We start from the raw sequence: 9,046 nt of genomic DNA, 5'->3' as shown, positions 1-9,046 counted from the left end.
ATCGGAGGGGGGATTGATTGACGCAAGGCGCCCGCCAATCAGGAGCGCGGAAAACGCTGGGAGGACCGGGCGGGCTGACGGTCCTCCAATCAATGGCGGCGCGGGAGGGAGGGGGCGGGACTTCGGTGGGCTGCGCGCGCCGCTTTCCTGCTTTCATTGTCTGCAGGAGTTGTTAAAGGGAAGGGGAGAAGGGGGTGGAAAAAAACCCAGCTTGTGAGTGTTTATTCCTTTGCATTACCTTTATTGCAAGGCTATTCATCAACTGCATTCATTTAAAAATAAGTGAACCTTTTCTCTTTTCGACTTTTATTCAGAACAAAGAGCCCTGGTGCTGTGAACATTTTGGTGGGCAGCCACTTTTAAAGGGACAAAGACCAGCATTCTTCCTCCTCTCTCTCTCTCTCTCTCTTTTGTTGGTATTTGTGGTGGGTGAGAGGGTGGAGGGGTGAGTTAAAGGGGACTGCGGCCCCTTTTCAACTAAAAAAATTGCTTGGCCATTTAAAGGGGAATGGGTGCCCCCCCAAGTATTTAAAGGGGCAGTGCCTCTCTCTTTCTGTATCATGTAAGAGCAGGGAGGTTCTGCTTGAACTGTACAAAACACCAGTTAAGCCACCGGCTAGAGTGCTGCGTGCAGTTCTGCTCGCCCCATTGCAGGAAAGATGTGACTGCTCGAGACAGGCGATTTACAAGGATGTTGCCAGGACTAGAAAATTTCAGCTACAAGGAAAGATTGAATACATGGAAACATAGAAGATAATCTACATCCCAGGGTACTTAAGGAAGTGGCTCTAGAAATAGTAGATGCATTGCTGGTCATCTTCCAAAATTCGATACACTTTGGAACAGTACCCATGGATTGGAGGGTAGCTAATGTTACCCCACTGTTCAAAAAAGGTGGTAGAGAGAAAACGGGGAATTACAGACCGGTAAGCCTGACATCAGTAGTGGGGAAAATGCTAGAGTCCATTGTAAAAGATGTAATAGCAGAGCACTTGGAAAACAGTGACTGGATCGGACAAAGTCAACATGGATTTACAAAAGGTGAATCGGGCTTGACTAATCTACTGGAATTTTTTGAGGATGTAACTGGTAAAATAGATAAAGGAGAACCAGTGGATGTGGTGTATTTGGACTTTCAAAAGGCTTTCAATAAGCTCCCACAAGAGATAGAAACATAGAAGATAGGAGCAGGAGTAGGCCATTTGGCCCCTCGAGCCTGCTCCGCCATTCAATGCGATCATGGCTGATCATCCAAGTTCAATACCCGGTCCCTGCCTTCTCCCCATACCCCTTGATCCCTTTAGCCTTAAGAAATATACCGAACTCCTTCTTGAATATATTTAATGAATTGGCCTCCACCGCCTTCTGTGGTAGAGAATTCCACAGGTTCACCACTCTGGGTGAAGAAATTCCTCCTCATTTCTGTCCTAAAAGGCCTACCCCTTATCCTTAGACTGTGACCCCTGGTTCTGGACTCCCCGACCATCGGGAACATGCTCCCTGCATCTAGTGTGTCCAGTCCTGCCAGAATTTTATAAGTTTCAATGAGATCCCCTCTCATTCTTCTAATCTCCAGCGAGTATAAGCCCAATCGACCCAATCTCTCCTCATACATCCTTCTTGCCATCCCAGGTATCAGCCTGGTGAATCTTCGCTGAACTCCCTCCATGGCAAGAACATCCTTCCTCAGGTAAGGTGACCAAAACTGCACACAATACTCAAGATGTGGTCTCACCAAGGCCCTGCACAACTGCAGCAAGACATCCTTGTTCCTGTACTCAAACCCTCTCGCTATGAAGGCCAACATACCATTTCCCTTCTTAACCGCCTCTCCGACAGTGCGGCACTCCTTCAATATTCCCCCTCCGACAGTGCGGCGCTCCCTCAGTACTGCCCCTCCGACAGTGGGGCGCTCCCTCAGCACTGCCCCTCCAACAGTGTGGCACTCCCTCAGCACCGCACTGGAGTGTCAGCCTCGCGTTATGTGCTCAAGTCCCTGGAGCGGGATTTGAACCCACAACCTTCTGACTCTGCTATCCACTGAGCCACAGCTGACTCCAGTCTTTTACACAGTTTCATCATAACTTCCTTGCTTTTGCACTCTACGCCTCTCCTAAAGCAGGGGAGTTATGATGAATTGTTAAACAGTTTTTTTTGCAGAGTGACCAAGGGTGTGTGTAGGAAACAATTTTGCATTTGAAAGAAGCTTGTATTGTGAAGCTTGTGCCCCTTTGCCAGGCCCGCTGCCTGCAGCCCCTCTCCCAGATTCCAGCCCCAGCTCTGTGCTGACTGAGCTGCTCTCACCTGGGGACAGCGCGTCACAATCGGCCCCAGCGCACCTGAGCTGGAGAGGAGGCCCCGCCCCCTTGCCGCGCCGCCATTGGTTGGTGGACCAGGCCGCCCAGTCCAGTCCTCCCAGCTCAGCCCTCTTCCTATTGGTCCCCGCTCCCGTCAGTCACAGGCCGGGCCGGCCTCCATCCACCTGAATGGGTCTCTTCCTCTGATGACGTCACAATCGGGCCCCAGCCTCAGCGCCGGATGATCAGCCATGATCTCATTGAATGGCGGAGCAGGCTCGAGGGGCCTAGTGGCCGACTCCTGCTCCTATCTTCGAAGTTTCTATGCGACCCCTGGTTCTGGAATCCACGACCATCGGGAACATCCTACCTGCATCTAGTCTGTCTAGTCATGTTAGAATTTTATAAGTTTCAATGAGATCCCCTTTCATTCTGCTAAACTCCAGCGAGTATAAGCCCAATCGACCCAATCTCTCCTCATACGTCATTCCTGCCATCCCAGGTATCAGTCTGGTGAATCTTCGCCGCACTCCCTCCATGGCAAGAACATCCTTCCTCAGATAAGGCGACCAAAACTGCACACAATACTCAAGGTGTGGTCTCACCAAGGCCCTGTACAACTGCAGCAAGACATCCTTGCTCCTGTACTCAAACCCTTGCGCTATGAAGGCCAACATACCATTTCCCTTCTTAACCGCCTGCTGCACCTGCATGCTTACCTTCAGTGACTGGTGCACAAGGACACCCAGGTCTCGTTGCATTTCTCCTTCTCCCAATCTATTACCGTTCAGATAATAATCTGCCTTCCTGTTTTTGCCACCAAAGTGGATAACCTCGCATTCATGGGGGTGCCGAATGAGCATGCGTGGCCCCGCCTCTCCACATTTAAAGGGACACCCACACCCTCTATATTTAAAGGGACTCCCTCCCCCCTCTCGTGTTTTCTTCTGATTAAAGGGACAGTGACAATTCCCCCGGCCACCGCACTTTAGCAAGAATGTGAAAGACCTTGAGAGCCAGCCAGTGGCTCCATTGGGAGCACCCTCGTCTTTGAGTCAGAAAGTTGTGGGTTTAAAGTCCCCACTCCAGAGACTCGAGCACATAAACCTAGGCTGACACTCCGGGGCAGTGCCGAAGGAGCGCGGCCCTGTCGGAGGGGCAGTGCTTAGGGGGCGCCGCACTGTCGGAGGGACAGTACTGAGGGAGCGCCGCACTGTCGTAGGGGCAGTGCTTAGGGGGCGCGGCCCTGTCGGAGGGACAGTACTGAGGGAGCGCCGCGCTGTCGGAGGGAGCAGTACTGAGGGAGCCCCACACTGTCGTAGGGGCAGTACTGAGGGTGCGCCGCACTGTCGGAGGTCTGTCTTTCGGATGAGACATTCAGGTGGACATAAACGATCCCACTATTTCGAAGAAGGGCAGGAGAGTTATCCCTGGTGTCCTGGCCATTATTTATAATGCAAATTGGCTGCAGTGTTTCCCACATATCAACAATGACTACACTTCAAAAAGTACTTCATTGGCTGTAAAACCGTTGGTCGTGAAAGGCGCTGTGTAAAGGCCAGTCTTTCTTTATTTTCTCTCCTGTATTTACATTAATTACTTATATAAACCTCTTTTACTGTCTCTTGCAAGGGGAGGAATTGCAGACGGGCAGTTTAACGCAAACTTCACACGAAGATATGACAGAGTCACTCGATTCATCAGGACCTGAATATCATCGACATATGGAAGCGGAAAGCAGCAACCAGAATGCGGGCAAACTGCACACGTGTCTTGTGTGTGGACGTGGATTCAACCGAAGGTGCAGCCTGGGGAGGCACAAGTGTAACCAAAGTGAGGAGAGTCTGTGCAAATGTTGGGAATGTGGGAAGGGATTCAGTTGCCTTTCCGAGCTGGAGACTCATCAACGCAGTCACTCCGTCAAATGTCCGTTCACCTGCTCCGTGTGTGGGAAGGGATTCACTCATTCAGGCTCCCTGCGGGCACACCAGCGAGTTCACACCGGGGAGAGGCCGTTCACCTGCTCCGTGTGTGGGAAGGGATTCACTGAACAATCCAACCTGCTGAGACACCAGCGAGTTCACACCGGGGAGAAGGCGTTCGCCTGCTCTCACTGTGAGAAGAGGTTTAACCAGTCTTCCCACCTGTTGATACACGAGCGTATTCACACCGATGAGAGACCTTTTCAGTGCTCCGACTGCGAGAAGGGCTTCAGAAGATCCAGCCAACTGATACAGCACCAGCAAGTTCACACCGGGGAGAGGCCATTCACCTGCTCCGTGTGTGGGAAGGGATTCCCTCTCTCCTTCACCCTCAAGAGACACCAGCTGGTTCACACTGACGAGAGGCCGTTCACCTGCTCCGAGTGCGGGATAGGATTCGCTCGTCCCTCCACTCTGCGGGAACACCAGCTGGGTCATGCTGACGAGAGGCCGTTCTCCTGCTCCGAGTGCGGGAAAGGATTCATTCGTCTCACCTATCTGCGGGAACACCAGCTGGTTCACACTGACGAGAGGCCTTTTAAATGTTCCGACTGCGACAAGAGTTTCAAATGCTCCAAGGACCTGAAGAAGCATCAACGCATCCACACTGGGGAGAGGCCATTCAGCTGCTTTCACTGTGGGAAGAGGTTTACGCAGTCATCCAATCTTCGGAATCACCAGTTCACTCACACTGGGGAGAGGCCGTTCCCCTGCTCAGTGTGTGAAAAGGGATTCACCAGTTCATCTCACCTGCTGAGACACCAGCAAGTTCACACCTGAGCGCACTGGTCCCATTCTGCTGTTAATCACATGAATGACTATTCTGTGTTAATAATGGCAATTACGGGGTTGGGGGGCAGGGGGCGGTTTGAAGATGCTGATAATAACCCCAGTAACTAGGCTGGAGTTTAACAGGGGTCAGCATCGGCTCAGTGGGTGACACTCTCACCTCTAGAGTCAGAAGGTCGTGGGTTTGAGTCCCACTCTGGAGACTTGAGCACGTAATCTCAGCTGACACGCCAGGGCAGTACTGAGGGAGAGCTGCTCTGTCAGAGGTGCCATACTATTTGCCTTCTTAACCGCCTACTGCACCTGCATGCTTACCTTCAGTGACTGGTGCACAAGGACACCCAGGTCTCGTTACACTTCCCCATCTCCCAATCTATTGCCGTTCAGATAATAAGCTGTTTTCCTGTTTTTGCCACCAAAGTGGATAACCTCGCATTTATCCGCATTATACTGCAGCTGCCATGCATCTGCCCAATCACCCAACCTGTCCAAATCATACTGGAGTTTCTCTGAATCCTCCTCACAGCACACACGCCCACCCAGCTTTGTGTCATCTGCAAACTTGGAGATATTACATCTAGTTCACTCATCTAGATCATTTATATATATTGTGAATAGCTGGGGTCCTAGCACCGATCCCTGCGGTACCCCACTAGTCACTGCCTGCCCCTAGGACATCAGAACTGATCAAGAGTCCCAGACCTGAAACGTTAACTCTGTTTCTCTCTCCACGGATGCTGCCTGGCCTGCTGAGTATTTCCAGCATTTTCTGTTGTAATCCCCTTAAATGCATCAGTGCTATTCACTTCAACCACTCCCTGTGGTAGTGAGTTCCACATTCTCACCACTCTCTGGGTAAAGAAGTTCCTTCTGAATTCCCTGTTGGATTTCTTGGTGACTATCTTATATCGATGGCCTCTAGTTATACTCTTCCCCACAAGTGGGAACATTCTTTCATTATCCACCTCTATTAGGTCACCCCACAGCCTTCTATTTTCAACAGGAAAGAGACCCAGCCTGTTCATCCTTTCCCGATATGTATACCCTCGCATTTCTGGTATCATCCTCGTAAATCTTCTCTGCACCTTCTCCAGTGCCTCTATATCCTTGTTATAATATGGCGACCAGAACTGTATGCAGTACTCTAAGTGTGGTCTAACCAAGGTTCGATACAGGTTTAGCATAACTTCACTACTTTTCATTTCTATCCCTCTAGAAATAAACCCTAGTGCTTGGTTTGCTTTTTTTATGGCCTTGCTAACTGTTGTGTATTTTGAATGTGTATTAGAATTGTCCCACATGGGATACCGTAGTGGTGATTTGCAATGCACTATGGGAAATGTAGTGCATTGAGTGAAGAAGCACATTTTAAATAAAATGGCCGTTAACTAAACTCTCCACCCCGGAGTCGTCCTCTAATTGTTATATAGATAAGGGTATAAAACCCCTTGAGACACAACAAAAATGGCGATGAGGACGACGGACTTGCGCATCACTTTGCACTGGAATCGGCGATGTTTAAAGTAAGAAATTCCTGTCTTTCCTTAATGGCGCGCCCGCAGTTTAGTGCTGATGAAATCGCCTCGTAAAGGTGGCGGTTCATGTGTTACACAAATAAGAAGGGGGAGAGTAATGATACAGTGAAACGAAGTGGAGGAAAAGGACTAAAATAAAAAATTTTTAAATGGCTGTGCGTTTGGACCATTTGATGAAACAGCAGAGCAATGGAGTGCTTATACAGAGCGTTTTGGATTTTTTGTGACTGCAAATGGCATTAAAGATGACGTGAAAGTGGTGATGTTCCTCAGTGTGATCGGAGCAAAAACATTTGGCTTATTACGGAGTTTGATGCACCCGGATAAGCCCGGCGCTAAGACATATGATCAGATTGTGGAAGTTTTGGAAACACATTTCGCACCCAAGCCGCTGCTGATTGCTGAGAGGTTCAGGTTTCACAAACGAAACCAAGGGGCGGGTGAGTCCATAGCCGAATATGTTGCAGTGCTAAAGAAGCTAACTGAGCATCATGAGTTTGGTGAAACTCTAAATGACACTGTCCGTGATAGGTTTGTGTGTGGATTAAGATGTGAAGCAACACAGAAGTGCTTGCTCACGACTGACAAACTGACGCTTAAATCAGCAGTGGAGCTCGCTGTGTCTATGGAGTTAGCAGCTAAAGATGCACAGCTGTTGGGGGCTGAAACAAGAGTGCACAGGGTAGCAGCTACACCGGATAAGCATGCAAGTGGCGCCAGAGAGTGTTACAGATGTGGAAGGTCAGGTCATCAGCCATCTGAATGCTGGTGTAAAGACCTGACCTGTCGGAAATGTGAAAAGAAAGGACACATTGAACGTGTGTGTAAAGGGCAAAGCAAACAATCCTACACAGAGACACACAAAAACAAACAAGGAAACACATCCAACTGGCGTTCTAAAAAGAAAAACCTACACATGGTGAAACAAGAACAGGAAGACAGTGACACAGACTCTGATGGGGAGTTGAATCTCCATGTGTTAACGGTGAATGGAGGCTCATCAGGCTATGGAGTCACTCCACTACTAGAGGGAATACCGGTCAAAATGGATACGGGGGCCGCTGTCTCCTTGATTTCAGAGAATCTATTCAAAGAAAAACTGAACCACCTATCACTGAAGCCGGCCAAGCTCATCTTAAAGACCTACACTGGGGAAACGGTCCCAATGCTGGGTAAGACGGAGGTCAAGGTGGAGCTTAATGGACAAACTGTGATGCTGCCAGTTTACGTGGTCAAGGGTGACTATCCATCCCTGATGGGCAGGCAATGGTTGGAGAAAATTCATCTGGATTGGCAAAAAGTGAATGCGGTGTCAGTCGAAGAGGTGGGGCTAGCGGCAGTGTTGACAAAGCATGCGGCTGTCTTTGACGGAGAATTGGGGAGTATGAAGGGGATTACGGTCAAACTCAAGGTGAAGCCTGACAGCCAGCCACGATTCCTGAAGGCCAGGAACGTTCCCTACGCCCTCAGACCAAAGGTGGAGGCTAACCTGGAGTGTCTGGTCAAGATAGGGGTCCTGGTGCCAGTTTTACACAGTGAGTGGCCACGCCCGTGGTACCAGTGATGAAGAGTGACGGCGTGGTTCGCTTAGGTGGAGATTTCAAAGTAACAGTGAATCCTGTGCTCTCAGCTGAACAGTACCCCCTCCCCATCATTGAAGATCTTTTCGCGGGTCTAGCAGGCAGTCAGAAGTTTAGCAAGATTGATCTATGCCAAGCCTACTTGCAGATGCATGTAGAAGAGGACTCACAGAAGTACCTCACCATCGCCACCCACAAGGGCCTCTACAGGTACTGTCACCTACCCTTTGGTACAACGTCAGCACCAGCATTGTTTCAGCGGACTATGGACCAGATCTTAAGTGGCATTCCAGGGGTACAATGTTATCTCGACGATATCCTTGTCACAGGAAATCGTCAGAAGACAAACACGGGACACAACCAACAGAGTACCCTTCGTCGTCCAGTACTTCCCCGGAGCGGAGAAACTACGCCATGTTCTTCGCAGCCTTCAACATGTCATCGATGATGATGAACACCTCGCTAAGGCCATCCCCACGCCTCCACTACTCGCCTTCAAACAGCCACCTAACCTCAAACAGACCATCGTTCGCAGCAAATTACCCAGCTTTCAGGAGAACAGCGACCACGACACCACACAACCCTGCCACGGCAACCTCTGCAAGACATGCCAGATCATCAACACCGATACCATCATCACACGTGAGGACACCACCCACCAGGTACATGGTACATACTCATGTGACTCGGCCAACATTGTCTACCTCATACGTTGCAGGAAAGGATGCCCCGGAGCATGGTTCATCGGCGATACCATGCAGACACTGCGACAATGGATGAATGGACACCGCACAACAATCGCCAGGCAGGAGTGTTCCCTCCCAGTTGGGGAACACTTCAGCAGTCAAGGACATTCAGCCTCC

This window comes from Somniosus microcephalus, unplaced genomic scaffold (assembly GCF_052327205.1).
Source record: "Somniosus microcephalus isolate GS21.2 unplaced genomic scaffold, FLI_Smic_1.0 scaffold1, whole genome shotgun sequence".
Classification (NCBI taxonomy): Eukaryota; Metazoa; Chordata; class Chondrichthyes; order Squaliformes; family Somniosidae; genus Somniosus; species Somniosus microcephalus.
Note: the sequence above shows the minus strand (reverse complement) of the source record.